Source organism: Rhinatrema bivittatum, chromosome 7 (assembly GCF_901001135.1).
Source record: "Rhinatrema bivittatum chromosome 7, aRhiBiv1.1, whole genome shotgun sequence".
In the NCBI taxonomy this organism is placed as follows: domain Eukaryota; kingdom Metazoa; phylum Chordata; class Amphibia; order Gymnophiona; family Rhinatrematidae; genus Rhinatrema; species Rhinatrema bivittatum.
In genome coordinates this window covers 1,934,751-1,960,797 of record NC_042621.1, presented here as the reverse complement: position 1 = coordinate 1,960,797, position 26,047 = coordinate 1,934,751, and the positions used below count along the sequence as shown (strand labels likewise).

Here is a 26,047-nt window from a genome sequence, read left to right as displayed (position 1 = left end):
GAACGCAGCCACTAACCCTAACTGGCTCAATTGGCTTTACTGTATGGGCTTGTGTGAGAGGTTGCGGATTTCATTTTTGTAAGCATCTACTGAGGAAACATTTTCGTACTTTAACATGGGGTTAACTTTTACTGTGTTTTTGAAATGTAGTATTCTTATGCTATTGCTGAAATACTATTTGCTATGCTTTTCTTGTTACGTTGGTAAGCTGATTCTTTGTGGGAAGAGCGGAGATATAAATTTAAAAGAACAAAGCAATGGCTGCCAATTTATCCCTGCGTCCAAACATGTTACCTGCCTCAGGCTCGTACACCAGCAGACAGAGCCAAGGGAGAGAGAGAGCACTCTAGCGCACTTCTGTCACATTCATTTTATGAAAACAGAAAAAAAAAGGAACGATCCGTTTGCCCATAATTCCTGCCCCAACTGCTACCTTGCTTCCAGCCTAAGGGCATGACCTGCTTGCAAGGAAGCTCCACCCTGCTGTGCACGCACAATCCCTCCAGCACCCGCCTTTTCCACAAAGCTTTGTAACAGCCTAAGCCAAAACTCCTTTTGTGGTCGATACCAGGGACTAACTTCAAATCCTTCCTGGCACTACCTGAATACCTCAAGTTTGCCACCATTACCATTTCTATTCACTGAGCTGTGCTCTGTTTATTCACGTTTAGACCTTTGTCGTCGACCTGTTCTAGATTTAGACCTTGTTCTGCTGCTGCTGCACCTTCAAGCTATTTTTTTAAGTTGTTGAATTACTTATAAAGTGGGTAATGAATCCCATTAATAACAAGCTGCTGCTGCTAATAATACCTTACTGCCTGAACGTCTAGGTTCCCCATGGCTGTCCCTACCACCACCACCCTGCACCCCACAGCACCTACCGGACAGACCTGTGTTTCTGCTGCTATTTCTGGTTAGCAGACGGCCGGCTGCCTGCTTGCTTGCATTTCCCCTGTGATGTCTAGTGATTTCCAGCTAATTCTATGGCGCTTATCTTATGCCCTCTTCAGCTTCATTACTGTTTTAGCCTCCACCACCTGCTCTTCCACCAATATTTCCGTACTCTTACATTTACCCCCACTTGCAGCCTCAGCTTTCTTCTAGAATTTCCTTTCCAGTGGGAAAAGAAAAATGTACTTTTGTGCACTGTTCATACTTTTCAGATATGTGACTGTTTCTATCACATCTCCCCTGGGGCGTGGATAATGCAGAACCACAAGTCTCACAAAAGGTACCTCACTGCTGGGAGCAGAGCTAGCTAGAGCCTCTGGACAGGAGCACGCCGCTGGCTCAGGAAGATAAGCCTGTCCTTCACGCAGCCCCGCCACAGAGCTGCCATGGTGCCAGCAAAGCCTTCGTTAAGTCACCCTTAATCCAAGAAGCGTGGCCAGTTCAGTGCCGCGGCACAGGCGGACCGTCTTATGCATCCCTTCACGCATTTTAACTATGACCTGCCTCATCTCAAAACCAGTTTGTGCAGTAACAATCTACAATGGCTGGCACAGGCACACAATGCCAAAAGCTACTTCAGCCGCGGTAACCGTGCCTTGCTTGAGTGGTCAAGTCTAACGTGTACCAGGTCACAGAGACATTGTGTGCGCCTGATGTTTTACGCAGAGATATAGACGCAGATGTCCAGCCGGTGTCAGAATGATCTCCCACTACCTCTGTCCCATGCTGTGGAGGAAGAGAAGGTTTTATTCATCCCTGCTGCGTTCCTCCTAACTCCTCACACGCCAGCCATTCAGGAGCTGGCTGAAGCTCACCAACGTCGGGTGCCCGAATGCGATTGCAGCACTCACCGTCTTGTGGTGCTCAGACACGGTGGAGCAGAGCGCCGTGCTTTGCGCCGTGCTTTGCACCGTGCTGGATGAAAGCGAGGCCTTGTGTGCTTACAGAAAATACGCCTTACGTGAAGCACTGCCACACTGCGTGAATCTGACGGTGGGGGCGAGGGAGTCGGGAAGGAAGTAAATTGCTGGTGCAGCATTGCATGGCATGGACTCCTCCGCACTGCACCATGACCCCTTATACTGGCCAGGGCATTTCCAGTGTGAGTCAAACAGCTTGGACTGGGTGGGCTAAGAGCCGTTTCTCCTTCACAGCTACTATGAATTAGGGATGTGGACTTGTTTTAAGCAAAGGGCGCATCTGCACAAAAAAAATGGCCTTGCACAAGAAACCTAAAAAATTGTTGGGTAGTTTTTTTTTTGTTTGTTTGTTTTTTTTAACAATCAAAAGGACCTTCCCAGCCTCCCCCACCCCCTCACTGATTCCTGAGGTTCCCCAGAACCCTTCTGACTTGTAGTGGCCCAGCTGCAGCCTCCCCAGGCCCCTCCAAATCCCCATTTACCTCTTCTGTGGGGAGCCTGGAGAAAGGGGCAGGAGCAATGCCCACTCACTCCTCCTGCCTCGCTATGATTCCCTTTAAAAATGGCCTTGGCGCTAAATTGATATCACTTTAACTCCATCTGATTTTTGGGATGCGGGAGGACGATCAGAGGGGTCCAGCCAGATAGGCTGGGGCCCTGTAGGTTCCTTGTCGGGTGGGATCAGAGGCCCTGAGGTCCCATTTCATCTTTTTCTTTTCTTCAGCAAATGAACCAAACATGAATGTACACCTCCCCCCCCCCCCCCAAAACCTACACACACACATATCCTCACTACGTATGTTCCAGCAACACCATCTGCCTTTCAACGTCCTGCCCTAAAGGTGACCTGAAAATAAAACTGCCGGAATATCAATAGCAGATCTGGAGAACCCGTGAGGAGAGAGAGGGGCTGCTGGTGGTGCCAGAGCTGTCTGCGTGTAACCTGTGAGGAGAGAGAGGGGCTGCTGGTGGTGCCAGAGCTGTCTGCGGGTAAGCTGTGAGGAGAGAGAGGGGCTGCTGGTGGTGCCAGAGCTGTCTGCGTGTAAGCTGTGAGGAGAGAGAGGGGCTGCTGGTGGTGCCAGAGCTGTCTGCGTGTAAGCTGTGAGGAGAGAGAGGGGGCTGCTGGTGGTGCCAGAGCTGTCTGCGGGTAACCCGTGAGGAGCGAGAGGGGCTGCTGGTGGTGCCAGAGCTGTCTGCGGGTAACCCGTGAGGAGAGAGAGGGGCTGCTGGTGGTGCCAGAGCTGTCTGCGTGTAACCTGTGAGGAGAGAGAGGGGCTGCTGGTGGTGCCAGAGCTGTCTGCGGGTAAGCTGTGAGGAGAGAGAGGGGCTGCTGGTGGTGCCAGAGCTGTCTGCGGGTAAGCTGTGAGGAGAGAGAGGGGCTGCTGGTGGTGCCAGAGCTGTCTGCGTGTAAGCTGTGAGGAGAGAGAGGGGCTGCTGGTGGTGCCAGAGCTGTCTGCGGGTAACCCGTGAGGAGCGAGAGGGGCTGCTGGTGGTGCCAGAGCTGTCTGCGGGTAACCCGTGAGGAGAGAGAGGGGCTGCTGGTGGTGCCAGAGCTGTCTGCGTGTAACCTGTGAGGAGAGAGAGGGGCTGCTGGTGGTGCCAGAGCTGTCTGCGGGTAAGCTGTGAGGAGAGAGAGGGGCTGCTGGTGGTGCCAGAGCTGTCTGCGGGTAAGCTGTGAGGAGAGAGAGGGGCTGCTGGTGGTGCCAGAGCTGTCTGCGTGTAAGCTGTGAGGAGAGAGAGGGGCTGCTGGTGGTGCCAGAGCTGTCTGCGTGTAAGCTGTGAGGAGAGAGAGGGGCTGCTGGTGGTGCCAGAGCTGTCTGCGTGTAACCCGTGAGGAGAGAGAGGGGCTGCTGGTGGTGCCAGAGCTGTCTGCGTGTAACCCGTGAGGAGAGAGAGGGGCTGCTGGTGGTGCCAGAGCTGTCTGCGGGTAACCTGTGAGGAGAGAGAGGGGCTGCTGGTGGTGCCAGAGCTGTCTGCGGGTAACCTGTGAGGAGAGAGAGGGGCTGCTGGTGGTGCCAGAGCTGTCTGCGTGTAAGCTGTGAGGAGAGAGAGGGGCTGCTGGTGGTGCCAGAGCTGTCTGCGTGTAAGCTGTGAGGAGAGAGGGGGGCTGCTGGTGGTGCCAGAGCTGTCTGCGTGTAAGCTGTGAGGAGAGAGAGGGGCTGCTGGTGGTGCCAGAGCTGTCTGCGGGTAACCTGTGAGGAGAGAGAGGGGCTGCTGGTGGTGCCAGAGCTGTCTGCGGGTAACCTGTGAGGAGAGAGAGGAGCTGCTGGTGGTGCCAGAGCTGTCTGCGTGTAACCTGTGAGGAGAGAGAGGGGCTGCTGGTGGTGCCAGAGCTGTCTGCGTGTAACCTGTGAGGAGAGAGAGGGGCTGCTGGTGGTGCCAGAGCTGTCTGCGTGTAACCTGTGAGGAGAGAGAGAGGGGCTGCTGGTGGTGCCAGAGCTGTCTGCGTGTAACCCGTGAGGAGAGAGAGGGGCTGCTGGTGGTGTCAGAGCTGTCTGCCTACCTGTAGGTAACACGGTCAGGCCGATACTGTAGGAAATGCGGGAGAGCAGGTGTTCCGTGTTGAGGGCCTGAGCTCCCGACGCACGCCCAGCCACCTTTCCTGTGCACGCGATTCAGTATTTAAAATGAGGGGTGGCGTTAATAAGGAGGCGCTAGGGTCAATAGCGCATCCCTAGCGCCTCCTTATTAGGGTAGAGGTGGCTGTCAGCGGGTTCCAACAACCGACGCTCAATTTTACCGGCGTCCGTTCCCGAACCTGCTGACAGGCACAGGTTAGGAAAACGGATGCCGGTAAAATTGAGCAGTATTTTCTGCTTTTCTGTACATTTTTCTGGGTTGCTCAGAATATAGAGCAGGCGTTAATTTCTCAGTCTCCTGGGTGACTAATAATAGCCTCAATATGCATTTGCATGTGATGAGCGCTATTAGTTGTTTTTTTTGGGGGGGGGCGGGGGTTGGCCAGACGTTTGACACGCTAAACCCCTTACAGCATAAGAGGTAATAGACGGGCGTCGAATCGCGTACTATATCGGCCTGCTAGTGTGACGTTCTCCTGTTCTGAGTTTGCTTGTGGATATCATCTAGATTCTAGCTCCAATGAGCAAGGCAGAAACTTGGGGAAGCAGATAAATACTAGTCCAGGCTCAATATGTAGCTGGGAAACAGAAGAAAGAGCATTAAACTGAAGCCTGAAAAACCTGGATATGGGAGGAAAGCAGGCAGCTGTTTTTGCAAACTCTCTGTGTGTCCTTGGCAATCCCTTGTGCCTGGTCCATGACTACTACCGGGGGCAACACTGGCAAAATTAAACATCAGCATCCGTGGGCTTTTTGTTTTTGCTAGCAATCAACTCTGCCCCAGAGCAATTCTTTAGGAATTAGTCTACAAGGGAGAAGAGAGATGGGGGATTATAATAGAGACATTCAAATACCTAAAAGGTATTAATGCACAAGAGGTAAACTTTTTCAATAGAAACGATGTCCTAGGTCAAAATATGAAACTCTAAGCAGGTAGAGTCTCAGGAGCAACCTCAGGAAATATGTTTTCTTAGAAAGGACGGTTGATGCATGGCACAACCTGAAGAAGTGGGTGCTGGAGGTCAAAACTAATGCAGGATCAGCACAGAGGATCCTTAGTTACAATGAAGTGACTGAGATAGCGGATGCATGACTTGGTGACACCACGGGGCATGAGAGTAGCCGGGCTGATGCCAGCAGACTACAACTTAGAGGACAAAAGAAAATAAGCCCCCACGGTGGGAACTGCAGAACTAATTGCCATAAATCCTGAGCTACAACAGCAAGGGTAAGTGGGATAAGAAAACTGACGAGAGGTAGGAAAAGTCGTCGTACCAACCAAGAATGAGACTCCAGGTGTCCTTTCCTGATACAGCACTGCAGACCTTCACTTCCTCACAACCAAGAATCCCCCTGTGCTTATCTAATACTTTCTTAAATTTGATTACCGGGTTTTGCCTGCATCACTTTTGGCAGGCTGTTCCATACATCCACCACCCTTTCTGTGAAAAAATATCTCCCCTTTATTATTCAAGTCTATCATCTTTGGGCTTTATATCATAACACCTTGTTCTCGAGTTTGTTGCCTCTTGTGCATTATTTATATCTTTGCGATATCTGGATGTTTCCATCATCTCTCCCTTTTCTAGGACATACAAAATTATTGCCTTAAGTTGTATTCCCATCGGGCAGGGGTCTATGCTAGAGAGCCACATATAGACCTGGTTTTCAGGATATCCACAATGAATATTCAAGAGAGAGATCTGCAATACAATGTTCATTTCTTCAAGGCTTCAAAAGGAAGCCTCATCAGGGGTCAGAAACAGAGGGCACTGCTTAGTCTCCCACTTTTCACGAACACTAGGAAAATTATTCAAAATTCTAAGTAATATATTAAAAAAAACATTTTTGAGCTGGACTTTTCCCCGTAGTTAACTCGCAAGTGAAAACACCCTTAATGGAATTGATTTTGTGTCTTAGGGACTCGAGTGCAGTTTTGTGCAAGTGGACAGCAAAATCTCCCTTTGTCCACAGACTGGGTACCACTTTACAAAATGCATTCAGCTGGAGGTCCAAGGCGGGACCAGGCGGAAGAAGAGACCCCCCAGGGCTCACTGGTCATCTTCCCAGGTTCTGCTTAATTCAGGAATCCTGCCTTGGCACGTCCTCACCTTCCCGTCGCTAGGATGCTTCTTACCAGGGCAAGGAGGATTCTTGGCTGAGCTAAGCAAGTTCTGGCATGTTCTGGCGTGTGCTCATCCTGTAAGCTGGCAGGCTCCATGCCACCTCGAGCTTTTACGAGTCCTGAGTCAGCATGCTAGAGAAATTGAAAGGAAAGTCAGGACGTTAACCTGGGGCTGCTCTCAAAAGCCCAGGAGGCCTATTCTTGGTTACAGCTTGTCAGATGGGTAAAACCAGCTTTAAATATCATTTCACCGTTGACCCTCTCCCCAGGGAAAGAATGGATATAGGTAACTGCAGAGGAGATGTTATGTAGCACAGATGCATCTGATCCAGTGAGATTCTAGTTTAGTTTCTGTTTTGTTTGGTGTGGGAGGAGGGGGGGGGTCCTAAATATTTAAACTCCTGAAATATTTGAACTAAAACCACTGCAAAAAAAATTGTCATTTTGCATCTGGAGAAGCTCTGGCTGTGGCCTAGGTTAATGCACCGAGAGCAAAACGCGCATGTAGAGGAGGATGATATGCGAGTTATATTAATGTATTTATATGCTGGGAGTACAAAGGTTTTTGTTGCTGTATAGAAATTAATTGCGGATGTATTTAGGGTGGTGGTTTAAACCGCTTCAGACCAAACCTGTGTTTGAGGGAGCTGGCATACAAATATAACATTTCTTCCCAGCTTCCTGATTTTTGGAAGAGGAGGAGGGAGAAATATTTTACAGAAACAGATAACCTGTGTCTTACCCCACATATCTTTCAGCTGGAGTTCATTGCAAAGTTGGTGGGCAGCTTAATCAGAAGCAGAATGAGATGAACTGAAAAATAAAGCTAAAGGAGTGGTTGAATACTGGGCCGTTAAGATTCACTGCAAAAATGGGCAGAGTCCTTCACTTGGGATGCAGAACTCAAGGGGAGCGATATGCAGTAGGTAGTGAAGAGCTGATGTGCACGGACCAGGAGAGACCCCTTGGGATGATGGAAGGTGATCCCAAGGTAGTGAAACAGCGCAATAAGGCAGTGGCCAGAGCACAGGAATGCTGGGGTGCAGAGGCATAAACAGCAGCAAATGAAAAGGCGATAATGCCTCTGTACAGGTTATTGATGAGGCCTTATCTAGAGTACTGTGTTTAGTTTTGGAGGCCATATTTATTTATTTATTTATTTAAACTTTTTATATACCGACATTCATCCAGGATATCATATCAGTTCACATTGTAACGCAAAACAAACGCACGGCATGGCTCTTTACATTGAACAGTAAAACATGATAACAAAGGCATTAACGAGAGGGGGGAAAATAACATGGGAAGATTTGCACTAAGAAAACAAGAGACAGGTGTGAGAAAATAAAATTTTAGGCAGCTTTGCTAGATCCCTGGAAGACCTTTGTGACTCAAAGAGCACTATAGATCAGAACAGGCCCCAATGATTGACGATTGTGGATCAATATACATACATATATATATATATATCTATATATATACACACATACATATATATCCACAGTAATCCAATTATTAGGCTTCTTATTGTGCCTAATTAATACTAATACCAAAACTAACACTCCGTGTGGAGTGGAGTAAAAGCACAATTGTTGTTTTCCAAATTATTCTTTTATTAAATCTATGAAAAATCAAGTTATCAATACTTGAAACTCATAGAATTACAATAACCCTTCATATTACACCAATATATCTCATTATAACCTTGCTCATTCATACACACATATACCAAACCCATACCTATCCACAAGTTTTCAAAAACTCCACATTCATAAAAACTAATTTGTGCTAATTTACATTAGGCTCTCCAAACAGAGATTACATGATGTTCATTTTAAATCATTCCAATATAAACATTGATATAAGCAGTTTTTAACCTCATAAATTTTAATTAATCCCATCAAATACTACAAGGTGTACAATTTGAATTATTTAAATACCAACATTAATATGCATGATTCTAATTAATCCCAACCGGGCCCTCGTTTCACCTTCCAGCTTCTTCAGGGGAACTTGAAATGATTGAACCACGAATAATCTATCACATCCACCACATGGATTCTTGCCGATCTAATAAAAACACCAGTGATCTTCTTTGGATATCCATTTATTTATCACGCATAACCAAATTTTGTGCGTCTATGCCATCTGTGTAGTTTTATATATACCGCTGTCTCCACTTCTCATAGAATTCAACGCTCTGATCGAAACTCATGTCTTGTCTTTGACTCCCAATGCTTTTTTTTCTTTCCCAATATGCGCTTCTACTTCCCTTACTATTTTATAAGCATGCTTGTTCGGTTTTCTATATGTTTACCAAAAACTCTCGACATCCAGTCTCCACAAGTTAATTCAGAACAACTTCTACCCTTCTGCTTACGATCTCACAGACGTAAGCAGAAGGGTAGAAGTTGTATTAATAAGGCACAATATATAATCTACCTTATAAATGGCCTGTGACCGACGGCCCGCAAATGCGCAGTAGAGACCAGCTCTACCGCGCATGTGCGGGCGAGCACGTCGCTCTGAGGCAGCTTCAGAAAGAAAAAAAAAATGGCGGCGTCCAGTGGCAGCAGCGGCGGTACCGGCAGCGGGCGGCGACGGCGGTAGCGAGCGACGGCGGTGGTAGCGGGCGGTAGCGAGGGAGGGAGAAGAGAGAGAGAGGGAGGGACGGACTGAGTGGGAGGGAGGGACGGAGAGAGAGAGTGGGAGGGAGTGACTGAGTGAGAGGGAGGGATTGAGTGAGGGGGAGGGATTGAGTGAGAGGGAGGGAGTGGGACTGAGTGAGAGGGAGAGGGGGGACTGAGGGAGGGAGTGGGACTGGGAGAGAGAGGGAGGGAGTGGGACTGAGGGAGAGTGAGTGGGACTGAGTGAGTGAGAGGGAGGGGGGAGGGACTGACTGAGTGAGAGGGAGGGATTGAGTGAGGGGGAGGGACTGAGGGAGGGAGTGGGGACTGAGTGAGAGTGAGTGGGACTGAGTGAGTGAGAGGGAGGGAGAGAGGGGGAGGGAGTGAGTGAGACTGAGTGGGAGGAAGGGACTGAGTGATAGGAGAGGGAGGGTGGGGAGGAGTGGGTGAGGGAGGGGGTGGTGAAGAGTGAGGGGAGAGAGAAAGAGGGGGAGGTGAGAGACAGAGGGATGTAGCCCGTTTTAACGGGCTTAACGGCTTGTATATATATATTATATATTACATATATTTTAAGTGTAAGGATTGTAAAGACACTATCATGTCTTTGTTCCCTCTTCATTCCTGAGACTCCCTGGCACGAATGAGTCAAGATAACCTCAAAAGACATTTGGTATCTCTTAACACCTGGGAAGATCAGAGATTAATACTGAAATACCTTCCTAATGAGCTGGTTGTAAGTCTTTTGTTAAAGGGCAAACACTGGAGTAAAGTCAGAGAGAGTAAGATATATAAAGCTGTGTGCCTCAGTGAGTAGTGGAATAAGCCAGGAACAAGAGAGCAAATAGCTTCTATATATGGAATTCCTGGCATCGAACAGTCCTTCGTTTTCAGAATACACAATTCCATAGCAGGGAGGACCTATGAGGAGAGTATTCTTTGTATAATACCTTTTCTTTATTCTTATTTATGATTGCAATCTTATCCGCTTGATTAATCTAAGTAATGCTTGTGTTGTGTGCTTGTACTGATATTCATTATGATATTGTTTCTCTTTACTGATTTTACACCAGATATTTATTTATTTAAAATCTGTTATATACCATCGCAACGGTTTACATGTAGGCACATAGATTAGGATGGGTGAATGTGTACTATTGTACATTCTAACAGGTGCCAAAAAGGTTCGGTTACATTTTATCATAAACAAAAAAGCTTCGCTTGACTAGTGATGTAGGTTCTGACCAAGTGTACTTGTAAGATACTATTTACAGGTAAAAATTCTTATCCTTTAAGTTTTATTACTACGTTAGTTGTGAAATAAAGTTAGAAAAAATATTATCCAGCACTTTTTAGGAAATAGTGCTGTTTACTGGTGCTTTACCAGACTGTGTAGAATGTTATATCACACAATATACCCAGGGCCGGCACATCCCAATAGGTGAACTAGCCAGTCACCTAGGATGCCAGCTATTAGGGGGCAGCAAAGAGCAGCCAGGTGGGGGCTGCAAGCAGCGCCCATCCTACTCACGGCCGAGAAAAGCAGAGTCTTGGCAGGCCACGAGCGGCTTGTGCATGTGTATGAGTGAGTGAGAGGGATTGTGTGTGTACAAGAGAGCAAGGATGTTAATAAGAAAGAGGGAGGGAGCCTGTGTAAGGGTGTGTGTGTGAATGAGACAAGGAACCTAGGTGTGTGTAAGAGAGGGGGCCTGTCTGAGTGAATGAGGTCAGGGCTGAACCGGGGGGAGGGGGGGGGGGGGGGCGCAAGGCAAAAGGTTTGCCTAGGGCACCTAAAACCCTTGCACCAGCCCTGAATATACCACCATGTACAACAGACTAGAGACATAAGAACATAAGAAATTGGCATGCTGGGTCAGACCAAGGAACCATCAAGCCCAGCATCCTGTCTCCAACAGTGACCAATCCAGGCTACAAGAACCTGGCAAGTACCCAAACACTAAGTATATCCCATGCCAGTGATGCTAGTAATAGCAGTGGCTATTTTCTACTTTCCAGAGAGAGGCAACCAAAATAATGCTGGGTTTGTATCAAAAGCCACGAGATGAGACTTGAGAACCTAAATATGTTTTCTAATGGAAAGACGTAGAACTAGGGGTCATGATGTGCAATTCCAGGGGCCAGATTCAGGAGCAGTCAAGAAATATTCTTCACAGAAAGGGTGGTGGATGTCTGGAATGTCCTCTCAGCGAAGGTGGCAAAACTAAAAGGGGAATAGGATAAACACAGGGAATCCCTAGAGGCTAGTGGATGGAAATGAAGCACTGAGGTAGCCTGTACAGAGCAACAGTAACAACCTTGTTGAGAAGGCCGATTATGTCTTTTTGGTCTTTATTTGCCATCGTTTACTATGTCATCATGAAATCAATTGCCCATAGCTCCACATAAAACAAAATAAGTGATATCTAGGTTTTCAGAGGAAGATATATTTTGGGATAAATTTTTCCTATGGGTAACACTCATTTCTATCAGTGGCCACATCCATTCTTATCTTCTCATAGGTCAACCCGGTGAGATGTGAACTTATGATATCAATAGAGCATCACACGAGGCACATTACAGGGCTAAACTGTCCTTTCCCTATAAAGCTTCCAGTCCAAGGTCAATCAGTAAGCAGAGGCAGGGAAATGAATTGAGGGTCTCAGCTGACAATTCTGTTCTCCAGTCCTGGCATCCTCTAAGCCAGGGCTTCCCAAAATGTGGGTCAGGACCCCAAATGAGGTTACAGAATCTTCAGCTGGGGTCATAAGTGCCTCAAATGGCAGTGCTCTTTATGCACCAACATTAGCAGTGGAAGTCAATGGGGCCTGTGAGATCACTGGCCCTGTGGTGGCCCAACCCTTTCATGAGTTTCTGTGGTCACTGGAAGCCCTGCACGAGGAGGAATCAGGACCACTGCAGGGCCCGTGAATTTGCACTGGCCCATGGGCTCCACACTGATTACTAATGGTGGCGCTGCTTCCTGATTACCGTAGGGCTGAGTGGGCACAGGCCACTGCACCTCTCTCCTCACCCACCACTGAACCTATTGCAAGAAAAAAAAAATGTTGATACTATCATCTACCTTTGAACCAGGGCCTAGAGAAAAATGTGGCCACCTACTCTGGCCAAGGGAATATTTGAAGGAGGGGTTGTCTGAAGGGAGGGATCAGATGCAGAGGAGGTTTGAGGGTTGACTCAGCTGGAGAGGGATTGGCTGTGAGGGGAGAATGACAGAAGATTAATTGGGGGATGTAAGAGAAGCTGGGAATGAGGGGGATCAACTGAGGGGCAGGTGTGAGAAACGTGTTGAGGGGGAGGAGAGAGAGGAGGGGTGACAGAGGATAAATTGAAGGTTATACAAATAGCTTGGAGGTGAGAGGGGATCCGCTGGGATGATATGAAAAGGGCTGAAGTGGGGAGAGATGATGAGTTGGGAAAGTGAGAAGGAGCTGTAAAAGGGGCAGAGATTGAGAAAGAAGGTCCCCTGGAGGGCGTGGAGGAGGAGAGAATGGTTTGACTGGAGAGGGGGGGGGGGGGAGATTGGAGGGGATCAGCTGGAGGGTGAGAGCGGAGTGATTGTTATAGGGAGACAGCATGCCTGCTAAATCTTTCGATCATCCTCTGGAGCCATCTGAATTTTCAGATGCTAAAATGGGGTCACATTGGCTAAAAGTTTAAGAAGCCCTGCTCTAAGCCATTTATGGTTTTCAGTAATGAGAGGCAACCTGGTACACAGTTTACCCAGAAATTTGCTCCAGGTTAAGAAAAAAGGCAGAGGGTTAGTACATCCAGCCCTTGCAAGCATGGCAGCACTCCCCGGATATGAGCCCAGCTGTTATACATTCAAAGAATCAGGACCAAGCCACGTTTCTTACAATGCTGCAGCTGGCGGCGTGAAAAATATTTAATTCTGAGGGAGGAAGGGTGGGCCGAGGAGGAGAAATAAATGCCTATTAACTCTGCAACGCTTGTCTCTAAAAATTCCCACTTGCTTGCTCTTTGATCAGACGGGGAAGGAAAGAGCGGTGTGGTGCGGAGGTCAAGCCCAGAACACATGGGGACGTGCGCCTTCAGCTCTAATGCCTAGCTCTGCCACCCACCTCGAACATTTTCTCTCCCTGTGCCCACAGATGAGAATAAAGATACCACTACCACCACACATTGCTCCTGCTCACCTTTCCTGCTTCTTTGGATTCTCTCTTGGCCAACAAAACCCTCCGCACTTAAGAGCATTTCAGGAGGGTAACAGGCTCCTGTGGCAGCTGGTCACAGAGAACTACAAATTTCATCTGCCCATTCTCTTTCGTCCCTACTAATCATCCCCTTGCATGTTATATGCATTGATTAACTTGCCAACGAGCTCCAAGTGCCACAGAACTGGAATTAGGATGTCAGGCTTCCAGCTCAGTCTGTGCTTCTAAACTGTATAATTGTGACATCCAGAGGCTATTCACATCTGTCTCCTCCCCACAGCTCTGTGGTTAGACAGCACTAAAAGCTGCTATTAAAGAGAACACGGTCTGCTCTGCTCCCTTTCACAGTTTCTTCAGAAAAGCCGCAGTTGGTTTACCACAATGGCCTGCTGCCCAGCCCCTGGGACAGACCCCCAGGCAAAATCTCATCTCATCAGAAGTATTCATCTTCCCACTGCTCTCACTCCTTTACAAACAGCAACCTCCTCTTCTTTTGCCGGTTTACATTTTTGTTTTAAATTGAAAAAAAAGAGGAAAGATCAATGCGGCTGAGAAATGTCCTCACTGCTTTGTAAAGCAGCGGCAGTGCCTGCTCCAAGATGGAAATCTGCCATTTGGAGCCATTTCCTCCTTATTTTTCACATCTAAGCTCTTGGAGACAGTAGTCTTTGAGCAACAGTTCCAGTTCCCAGAGGAACATCACATTCCAGATCCGTACCAATCTGGCCTTAGAAAATCTTTAAATACTGAGATTCTCATGGTCTCCTTGTTTGACCACTTAAGGAGAGGTTCGGATTGTGGCTATAGCTTATGTTCTAGTGATGCTGGACATATCATCCACATTGGATACCACATATCATGACATCCTGCTTTTCCGTGGCATTGCTGGTCGGGTGTTATCCTGGTTTGCATCTTATCTATCTGAACGATCTTCACACGTAAGAGCAGGAGGCAAGAGCTCTGCCTAGTTCGCCAATTCTACTGGCGAACCATCAAGGCTCGGCACTTTCTTCTCTATTATTCAACGTTTACCTTGCGCTGATCTGCGTGAAGGTTATAGAATTTTTGCTGATGATATTTTGGTTTTTCTCCATATACTTACTTCATGGTCTGATACAGTTAGTCTAATTGGAATTTGCCTGTCAGCCATTAAACAATGGCTCCGCCACAACAAACTGGTGCTAAACATTACTAAAATCGAATTTGTGATAATCCAGCGTTCAAACGATGATTCCATCTCTTGTTTGCTAACTTTGGATGATCAAACGTTTCCTATTTTTCCACATGTTAAGAGCCTTGGGGATATGCTTAGATACTAGACTATCTTTCCACTATCATATTAAAACAGTTATAGAAAACGGTTTTTTCAAGCTCTGGGTGTCATGTGGCTTCAAGGCTCTATTAGAAACTGAAGATTTTAAACTGGTGGTACAGGCATGCATGCTACCCACATTAGGACTATTTGAATGCTACTTATGTAGAGCTGCCAGTGTCTTCAAAAAAAAACAAAAAACTTTACAACTACTTTTGAATTCTACAGCTCATTAGATCAGTGGTAAAAAAAAACCCAAAAAAACGTACTGAGCTCATTAAACCAAACAATTTCAATTTCAGTGGTCATCTATTCAATTTTGAGTATGGTTTAAAGCACTGCTAATTACCCACAAACTACTCCGTACTGTTCTAATTTGTGGGTATGTGGGCCCTTGGCCCGAGATGCAAATTGTTACTGACTGTGGGAAGGACCCCCACAGGTCTGCACCGCTGGGACGAGAGGTCAGAGACAGCGAAGAGCTCTGAGTGAGGCAATGGAGAGGTTCCGCGGCACCAGGAGAGGACCCCGTGGCGAGTAGACTGGAGGCAATACCTGGGCAGGGACCCCGCGGAGAGGAGGGTCCCTGCCCAGGTGAGAGCAGGGGGCGTGAGGCTTGGCCAATCAGGAGGGACTCCGGAGGGCAACCCCAAAGGGAGGAGTTGCACAGCGTAGGATGATGCTGTAACGTCATAGGGCAGCCCACAGGACAGGGAAGCCCAAGCTGAGCCTCTAGTGATGACGAAGCACCGCCCCGAGGACCGGGGAAGTGTAGGCAGTCTCAATATAGTACGTAGGAGCAATCCCGAGGAGCAGGGAAGCTGGAGAGCACTACCCCGAGGAGTGGGGAGGCTCTGGCAGTCACTGTAATATGTAAGCGTGGTCCCCAAGGAGCGGGAGGCATGGACAGTCTTGTTCAGGCTGCGGGCGCAACCCCGAGGAGCGGGGAAGTCCTACTGTAGAACTCACAGATAGTTGAGGTGTCCCAGAGGTAGTCCAGAGGAACAGGAGGCCTTGCAGGTTATAACCCAAGAGACGCAGAGCCAGCCCGAGGAGCGGGTACCAGACAGGGTCCAAGTCCAAGGCACAAAGCGTAGTCTCAGGAACACACAGGCAGTAGTTGAAGACGAACGGAACTTGTTGCCGTCGGCTAGCTGAGGGCGAAGGTGGAGTTTAAATACCCCTGGTCTGATGATGTCATCAACTGGAGACGCCCCTGAGGTTCCCGCCGAGGAGGCTTCAAAGGAGGGCCCGGTGGTGCACGTGTGCCTAGGAAGGCCCAAAGTCTAGGAAGATGGCGGCGGCGGCATCCAGGCCGCCACGAGGAGTCCCGGGGAACACGGCGGTGAAAGCTGGCCCGAGCCGCCCTGGGGAGGGCAGTGCAGGAAGTAAGTACACACGGTCGCAGCCGCCTGCGACCGATGGGCATAACAAGTACTAGTTCCTTTTCATGGATACATTTCTTGCTACGAGTTTATCAGCCAGCAGGAAACCTTAGACCCCAGCAAAGAGGGCGCCTCGAGATACCCTCAATGAAAGCAGGAGGGCTGTGTGTGACAAGAGACTGGGCTCTCTCCATGGCTGCGCCCTCTAGCATGTACAAAAACTTTCACAACACTCCTGAAATCCTTCTTGATGGGACCTAGCTTGGCTTGAGCGGTGCAGCATATTTGTGTTTAAATCCATTTTATTAGGCTTCAGTAAAAACAATACAACTGGGGAACACCGGGTGGTCCTGACCGGTGCCCCAACAATAACAAACCCTAGGTACCTACTGAACCCCCCTCCCCCCCCCGGAAAGCAATAACGAAATGTGAAGAAGTTATGGGTTCCAAAGTGATAGGTCCAGCAAAGTCACTTAAAATCATGCTGCTTGTCCGATGAGGGAGAGGCTGTATGTAAAGATCCTGGTCTTCTTCGTTGTATCCACGTGCTCAACATACTTCTCAAAGAGGCATAAGTTATGAACCAACACGCGCCATGGGATTCCCTATGTTTAACAACAACAGTTTGAACCTTTTTTGAAATTCTGTTTATCCCTTAACATTGTAAACCGTTATGATGATGAATTCGAATGACGGTATATAAAACCCGATAAATAAATAAAGCTTGGGGGAGGGGGGGTGGGCACCTTCATTCAGTTCTGCAGAATAGCTTTTTTCCCCAGGAAAAGTACTTTATGAATCCACAGTTTTACAGGTTTTCCCACCGCTGGCCCCAACAAGAGATCAAACAATAGGATCTTAGGACAGAGGGGTAACTGAATTTGTGTCACATCGTATATATACCTCACCGTCAGGCCAATTCAGTATGGGGCGCTCAGGCCGCTCGGATATTAACTCGGAGGACCCAAAAATAAAAAAAAATAAAAAATCTGCCCACGGCCCGCAGGTTGGAAAGCGGACGCTTAATTTTGCCGGCATCCTTTTTCCAAACCCGTGGCTGTCAGCGGGTTCGACAACCCATCCTGTAAAATTAAGCATCGGCTGTCAAACCGGCTGAGAGCTGCCTCTTCCACCAATAAGGAGGCTCTAGGGACGCACTAGTGTCCCTAGAGCCTCCTTATTAGCGCGGGCCCTCATTTGAATACTGAATCGCGCGCCCAGGAGAGTGGCCTGGGCGCGCATTGGGAGAGCGGGAGCTCGCCTCGGAGCGCCGGATCTCCCACACAGTTTACTGAATCAGCCTGTATATTCTCCCAAAAACCCGTGATATGAGAACAAGACCAAAAACAATGACCCAAGGTACCCTCCACCGGAGTACACTTTAAACTCATGGCTGTAGTAGTTAACCGAAATTTCTGTGCTAATGTCTGAGAGACATAATACCTTGCCAGAAATTTATATTGTGTTTCTCGCAAGTCCATCCGGCTAGTAATAGATCGGAGCCTACTGAGACACCGTACATGATGCTCATCAGGAAACTGGAGCCCCAGTTCATTGGCCCAGCCTCTTAGGGAAGACTCATAGGCCCCCTTAGGTTTAGAACCTCTGATTTGTCTACACGAAAAAGAAACAGAGTCGGGCCGGGTCTTCAAAATCAAAAAGATCTGAAAAGAATTCCCTGGGCACTTGAGACCAATCAGACAGCCCCAAGGATCGTACCTGCACATATTGAAAGTAATGTTTAGCATTCAAGGACAAGTCTACTTGAAGATCAGGGAAAGGATTTTATCTGACCCGCTTCATCTAGAAAGGGGGCTAACAAGGAAACACCTGAAGTAGCCCAAGTTGTGAATACCTGGGAGTTAAGACCAGGTGGAAAAATGCACATTGCCTGTTAGTGGCAGGAACTGGGAGACAGGAGGCTTAAGGCCTAAAAAGGAGCATAATTGCTTCCAAGCATGCATGAGAGGGAGAACTAAAATACTATTCCTGAAAAAATCTGGTAGGGCTGAGCGAGATGAATGTAACACTGCCCCCGGGCTTAAGGCTCCTAAGTAACTACGTACGAAGGGTAAAGGGACATAGCCTGTAGTGAGAAGCCCATCAGACACAAGGCCTAAGTTAGAAGCAGGATTATAAGCCCTTATATCACCGAGCCCCATTCCACCAGTATGACGGCAGCATATCTGATCTTTGGCGATGGGCGACCTTGCTTCAGATTGAAAATTGTATTAATTATATCATTTGGTCTTAAAGTTTGACTTTTTGTAAGAATTCTGTGTATGGCTTAGGGTCTAGGCATAAGTGATTAAGAAATTTTAATAAATACAAATGCACAGGAAGGAATCTGGGGTTGGGGGTGAAGTGAAGGAAGGGCAGAAACAAGGAAAAGGTCTACACCCCTGCTCTGCATTGCACTAGCGAAGTCAAAACCAGTGCTCCAGCTAAAGAATGAATGGGCTCAAACTAAATGCTGGGTGTCTCTCTCTCTCTCCCCGTTAGTTTAGAAGATGGTCCTGTCTCCTGTTACTCAAAGAAAGAAGGTGAACAATGAGAAACGTACACAGCGAATACAAGTACTTTTCCTCCCGCCGTTGCATATTCTGTCTGGGATTAGGACACAGGCTTCCCTGCTTTGGAATAGCTGGCGAGAGAGGTCTGTCCTTCCCTTCCTCTGTCCTGATTAAAATTTCGCACCCTCCTCACAAAGAAGCCTTGGTGGTGGTGGGCGACTTTTAGGAGAGGAGAACCACTGGTTGCCAATTTGGTAGCACAGCTGGCTCTCGCCGGGCTTGAGCTATCTCACCAAACCCTGATCACACCTCCCCCAACAGAGGCTGCGCTTGCAATGGGGGTCATTACGGTCAGAATCAGGAAAGCAGGGGCCGACAGCGGGGAAGCTCCGGCTCCAGCGTCATCTTTCCATGTGCACAGAAGGAAGACGATTGTGTCTCTGTCTGTGCCATCATGAAATGATTTTCTTTTTTTATTCTTGGCTCGCCTTTCCAAATGATATTCCAGGTGGCTGGCAACATTACCAGACTTAAGGGACAATCTAAGAGGGCACCTCAGACAAGGGAAGATAACGTGATTGCCTGACGTCCCAAGCAGTGCCCTGGGGAAGTGGGATTTGAACTCTGGATTACTGGTTCTCAACCACCGGGCTGCGCCTTTCCAGCACGCTGTCCATTTCCCCAAAGACACGGTAAATACACGTGTGTAGTGCAGAAAAGCAGCCATTCTGTCCCTCAGCAAAGCAACAGCCAGCAGCTGCTGCAGAACTGGCAAAAAGAAGACAGCAGAGAGCCTGAACCTCCCCCTGTAATAAAGATGGAAGCGGGAGTAGCACAGCCCTCAGCTGCAGACTGCTCCATGCCCCCCTTCCCCTTGTAAATAATTATACACGTCGGGGCAGTGAATGACGCAGGAAGAGAAACGGAGGCTTTAGCAACGTGCAAGAATCAAATAGCGAACCCCCCCGCTCTCCCTCAGGTCAAGTAATGCGTCACTTCTACACTGACGAGCGAAGCACTGAGGCGGTCGGCACTGTCCCCTCGGTCCTAGTCTGGCCTCGCGCGCACCTAACGTTTATGCACGCGCTCCACTTCTACACTGACGAGCGAAGCACCGAGGCGGTCGGCACTGTCCCCTCGGTCCTAGTCTGGCCTCGCGCGCACCTAACGTTTATGCACGCGCTCCACTTCTACACTGACGAGCGAAGCACCGAGGCGGCCGGCACTGTCCCCTCGGTCCTAGTCTGGCCTCGCGCGCATCTAACGTTTATGCACGCGCTCCACTTCTACACTGACGAGCGAAGCACTGAGGCGGCCGGCACTGTCCCCTCGGTCCTAGTCTGGCCTCGCCCGCATCTAACGTTTATGCACGCGCTCCACTTCTACACTGACGAGCGAAGCGCTGAGGCGGCCGGCACTGACCCCTCAGTCCTAGTCTGGCCTCGCGCACATCTAACGTTTATGCACGCGCTTCACTGACGAGCAAAGCACTGAGGCGGCCGGCACTGTCCCCTCGGTCCTAGTCTGGCCTCGCGCGCATCTAACGTTTATGCACGCGCTCCACTTCTACACTGACGAGCGAAGCACTGAGGCGGCCGGCACTGTCCCCTCCGTCCTAGTCTGGCCTCGCGCGCATCTAATGTTTATGCACGCGCTCCACTGCTACACTGACGATCTGAAGGAGAGATTTCTGGCTCAGATGCTATTTGTCTGAAGAGTGTTTCGTTAAGAAAAGCAGTGGCCTTTTTTTTTTTTATTCCACTTGTGTTGTGTTTTCTGCCCTTGGGCACATAGATAGGGCAGGAGAATGAGGAGGAAGGAATTGGGGAGATGGTGGGGTCTCAGCTGCCTCAACCTTCCTCTCATCTATACTATTGGCTTAGGAGCTTCTTACTGACAAGGCTCACCAAGAATCACCAATGTAGCACAGAGAAGTCCCAGGGCGCTGCTGGATTAGGGACTCCCAGGAACGCCTCATTAAATTACTGGATATAAATCCAGTGCCTCTCACTTGGTGGAAACAGAACCAGCAGGAGCCACTTGCTGAGGAGCTGGTAACGCATCAGCACTGGCCCAGCCTTTCCCTCTCAGCTTGGCTCCGGTACATCTCACTGGGAGGTATTTGCTAAGCCACTTAGCCGCTTTATTAATTTTTGCAGTACTTATCATATCTCCCTCCCCCAGGCACTGGGCAGCAGAAATAACCTCCCTCCCCCCCCCCCCCCCAATCCCCATCCTCACCTTGTACCAATTCAAAAGTATTAGGGGTCAGCCACAGTCTTGCAGTAGCTCCTGAGGCTGCCATTGACCCATTGCACCTGTGAGGTCACACCGATGCAGTCCACGAGGGGCTGCTGGAAGGTGCTCTGAAGTACCACTGCTCCCCAGGGCTTCGGCAGGGGAACAGTTAAAGAAATCTGGATAATGCTCTAAAGAAGGTGGGCATCATCGGAGCTGTGGAGCGAGCGAGCGAGCACGCAGGCCTCCTCAGTGTCACAGTGGGGAGTGCTCACGTGCCACGTTTCCTCTGTTGGTCCTATGAGAGGGCGGGACAGTCAGCAACACCAGCTATACTCCAGGCCCAGGATTGCCACTCATCAGGTCTGATGGGAGAGGAGATCCAGCGGCCTTGATGCAATAAGACATGACTACAAATATGCACTGAACTTCAGTGGACGTGGCCTTTTCGCACGCGCAGTGACCTCCTGCTGCAGTAAGATAATTATTTTAATCATTCTGTACATTAGTTTGGCAACATATGTAAACCAGTCATGACATTGGGCGTTTAAAAAAAAGGCACAAAATGAGCACAGAAGACAAGCTCAGCATGCATAAAGGCCAGATTCATGCACCGAAGAGTTGTTTTATGCATTGGAAACATGATTTGTGTGCAAGCTGTGTTTTGTGTGCATAAATCCTCTCTACGAACTCCAGGCTCAGCCCCAGGAACTTTTCTCCACCTCTGACGAGCAGTTACATTTCCAGCATTAAGAAACACAAGTTAAGACAGAGCACCTCTCCACAATAAGGGATAACAGCTAATGCCTTCAATAACATGGCACTTACATGGAGCAATACTAATCTGTAGGCATAAAAACGTGAATACTGGCAAGCCCAGTTCATTACACTGGGGCCAGAGTCAGGGCAGGCTAAGACCTGCCCTTGGAAGGTCCCATTGCTGACTGGTAATAGTATTTGAGGGGGGGGGGGGGGAACAGAGATGCACCTTTGCAGGTACAAGACTGCTGGGCTACAACCTCTGGAAGCGCTGCTCAGCTGGCCTTGTTCCTGCTCTGCATCCAGCCCTACTCCAGGGCCGAGACACCACCCAACCGGCCTTGGCTCAATAGTCTTGAGCTGAGTTTGTGGCGATGCTGAGCTCTTTGACAGGAAGATGTTGCAATTACACCTGTATTCTGGATGTTGCATGTCCCTCGGTCTCAGACGGCTTCGACCTCTGTGCCTCACCTTTCTTCCTTCTCTCTCCTCAAGCCTTGGGAAGATGGCTGCTGCCGCGACTTCATGCCGCTCTCTCCGGCGTCCCCGGAATGGCAACGGTGTTTCGCCATGGCTTTCCTGAGGGCCTCCTCGGGTGCGTGCACACGCCACCCACGTCATAGCTGGAACCTCAGGAGCGTCCTCTCCGAGTGACGTCATCACATCCTGGTATTTAGCCTGCCCTTCGTTTGCTAACAAACGGTGTTAGCAAGGATTGGATTGGACTGCCTCCGGTCTAAGCTGCTCTGCCGCTTCCCTGCTTGCTGCAGGGAGCTCTCTCTGCCATTCGGGGTAACTCATAGCTAACCTAGGTACCCACTCCTCGGGGGCCCATCTTCTCTCTTTCAGATACCTATCTGGGAAACCAGGTACTCGCTCCTCGAGGGCCCGCGCTCCCTACACTGGTGCCTGCAACTGCTTTGCTTCTGCCCACCAGGATCTTCATCAATACAGCTATCTACGTCAGTGAGTAACTAACCTTGTCAGTCTGTCTCACCTCCAGCTTCTGCGCTGCGAGTCTGCATCTGGGACTTCTCTACTACCTTGCGCAGGCTACCACATACCTGAGCGTGGGACTGGTCTCTGATGAGGTCCCCTGGACTACTTCTACTGGTTACCTCACTGCTGCCACCCCTAGGCAGTACCACCAAGCTGTATAATAAACACGACTTCTCTGTGTCTGCACGTATAGAGCCTAGCCTAGTACTGCGGTTCCTCACGGGGCTCCTCCGCGTGGGAGTGGCCATCACCGCAGTACCCAAGAATCCACTCCAACACCTCATAACCATAACATCTGGGTGTTTTCATTACCTGCTTAAAGCAGTGCATGTCCATTTTCCTCACCGCTTGTCAGTGAGTGCGGTGTTCAGGAAGAGGTGGGACATAGGCTCTCATGCGTACGCTTTGGTTGTTTGATAAGTTTTGATTTCTTGAGCTCGGTCACTTTATAACCCAGACTTCATGCAATGTGCTGCCAGAGATCAGTGACGGGCTGGCCCAGTGGTGTGGAGGGACCTGGATTTGATTCTCAGTTCATGGCTTCTGTTCTGGGGATGCTGTGGGTGGGAGTTGCAGCCATTGCACAACAATGATACCTAGTGGCCAGGCTCGGGGGATGTGTACCAGGTTCTGTAAGGAGGCACAGGCTGTTGTCCCTGCTATGGCCAAGCAGGTGGGGGGGGGGGGGGTGTTATAAAGGGGAAAATTCTCTGGCCAGTTCCAACTGGGCTAGAAAACAAAAAGGAGCAAAAATATCAATCTAAAAAAAAAGAAAAGAAAACCGGGGAAGATCACATGACCTGTGTCCTGGCTCCAAACACCAGCAGTGCCACACCTACAGTTCTTCTGTTTGCACTCATGCTTTCCCCACTCAATGCTTGCATTTCCGTTCTCATGGGCAGTAAAATAAAGGCACTGAACCCGGATCTAAGCAATACAAAAAAAAAAACCTTTGCAAAGCCACCTAATCAGACTGTGGAAGACCCTAAGAACATGGCATACTGGGTCAGACCAAGGGTCCATCAAGCCCAGCATCCTGTTTCCAACAGAGGCCAAACCAGGCCATAAGAACCTGGCAATTAGCCTAACACTAAGTCTATTTCATGTTACTGTCACTAGTAATAGCAGTGGCTATTTTCTAAGTCAACTTAATTAATAGCAGGTAATGGACTTCTCCTCCAAGAACTTATCCAATCCTTTTTTAAACACAGCTATACTAACTGCACTAACCACATCCTCTGGCAACAAATTCCAGAGTTTAATTGTGCGTTGAGTAAAAAAGAACTTTCTCCGATTAGTTTTAAATGTGCCCCATGCTAACTTCATGAAGTGCCCCCTAGTCCTTCTATTATCCGAAAGAGTAAATAACAGATTCACATCTACCCGTTCTAGACCTCTCATGATTTTAAACACCTCTATCATATCCCCCCTCAGTTGTCTCTTCTCCAAGCTGAAAAGTCCTAACCTCTTTAGTCTTTCCTCATAGGGGAGTTGTTCCATTCCCCTTATCATTTTGGTCGCCCTTCTCTGTACCTTCTCCATCGCAACTATATGTTTTTTGAGATGCGGCGACCAGAATTGTACACAGTATTCAAGGTGCGGTCTCACCATGGAGCGATACAGAGGCATTATGACATTTTCCGTTTTATTCACCATTCCCTTTCTAATAATTCCCAACATTCTGTTTGCTTTTTTGACTGCTGCAGCACACTGAGCCGACGATTTCAATGTGTTATCCACTATGACACCTAGATCTCTTTCATGGGTTGTAGCACCTAATATGGAACCTAACATTGTGTAACTATAGCATGGGTTATTTTTCCCTATATGCATCACCTTGCACTTATCCACATTAAATTTCATCTGCCATTTGGATGCCCAATTTTCCAGTCTCACAAGGTCTTCCTGTAATGTATCACAATCCGCTTGTGATTTAACTTCTCTGAATAATTTTGTATCATCTGCAAATTTGATTACCTCACTTGTCATATTCCTTTCCATATCATTTACAAATATATTGAAAAGTAAGGGTCCCAATACAGATCCCTGAGGCACTCCACTGTCCACTCCCTTCCACTGAGAAAATTGTCCATTTAATCCTACTCTCTGTTTCCTGTCTTTTAGCCAGTTTGTAATCCACGAAAGGAAATCACCACCTATCCCATGACTTTTTACTTTTCCTAGAAGCCTCTCATGAGGAACTTTGTCAAATGCCTTCTGAAAATCCAAATACATTACATCTACCAGTTCACCTTTATCTACATGTTTATTAACTCCTTCAAAAAAGTTAAGCAGATTTGTGAGGCAAGACTTGCCTTGGGTAAAGCCATGTTGAATTTGTTCCATTAAACCATGCCTTTCTTTATGTTCTGTAATTTTGATCTTTAGAACACTTTCCACTATTTTCCCTGGCACTGAAGTCAGGCTAACCGGTCTGTAGTTTCCTGGATCGCCCCTGGAGCCCTTTTTAAATATTGGGGTTACATTTGCCACCCTCCAGTCTTCAGGTACAATGGATGATTTAATGATAGGTTACACATTTTTACTAACAGATCTGAAATTTCACTTTTTAGTTCCTTCAGAACCCTGGGGTGTATACCATCTGGTCCAGGTGATTTACTACTCTCCAGTTTGTCAATCAGGCCTACCACATCTTCTAGGTTCACCGTGATTTGGCTCAGTCCATCTGAATCATTACCCATGAAAACCTTCTCGGGAACGAGTATCTCCCCAACATCCTCTTCAGTAAACACCTAAGCAAAGAAATCGTTTAATCTTTCTGCGATGGCTTTGTCTTCTCTAAGTGCCCCTTTAACCCCTTGATCATGTAACGGTCCAAATGACTCCCTCGCAGGCTTTCTGCTTCGGATATATTTTAAAAAGTTTTTACTGTGAGTTTTTGCCTCTACGGCCAACTTCTTTTCAAATTCTCTCTTAGCCTGTCTTATCAATGTCTTACATTTAACTTGCCAACACTTATGCATTATCCTATTTTCTTCTGTTGGATCTTTCTTCCAATTTGTGAATGAATATCTTTTGGCTAAAATAGCCTCTTTCACCTCACCTTTTAACCATGCCAGTAATCATTTTGCCTTCTTTCCATCTTTCTTAATGTGTGGAATACCATCCTAGAAGCACAGACCAGAAGTATTTTTCAACCATGTCCACGCCTCTTGCACATTTTTTACCTTTGTAGCTGCTCCTTTCAGTTTTTTTCTAACAATTTTTCTCATTTTATTAAAGTTTCCCTTTTGAAAGTTCAGCACGAGAGCCGTGGATTTGCTTACTGTCCCCCTTCCAGTCATTAATTCAAATTTGATCATATTATGATCACCATTGCCAAGCGGCCCCACCACCATTACCTCTTTCACCAAATCCTGTGCTCCACTGAGAATTAGATCTAAAATTGCTCCCTCTCTTGTCGGTTCCTGAAGCAATTGCTCCATAAA

At 48.1% G+C, this 26,047-nt stretch overlaps 1 protein-coding gene across 4 annotated transcripts in view; it reads right to left on the bottom strand.

Moving 5' to 3' along the window:
• Window positions 1-26,047, bottom strand: part of KIAA0513 (KIAA0513 ortholog) — a 163,819-nt gene that overhangs the window by 99,829 nt on the left and 37,943 nt on the right. Inside the window, exon 2 of one of the 4 annotated variants that reach the window (XM_029608043.1) lies at window positions 6,562-6,707. The exons of 2 other annotated variants lie outside the window; for them this stretch is intronic. The gene's annotated coding sequence lies outside the window, so the exon portion shown is untranslated. The remainder of the gene's footprint in view (window positions 1-6,561; window positions 6,708-26,047) is intronic. One more of the 4 variants, XM_029608042.1, reaches the window with a different exon arrangement.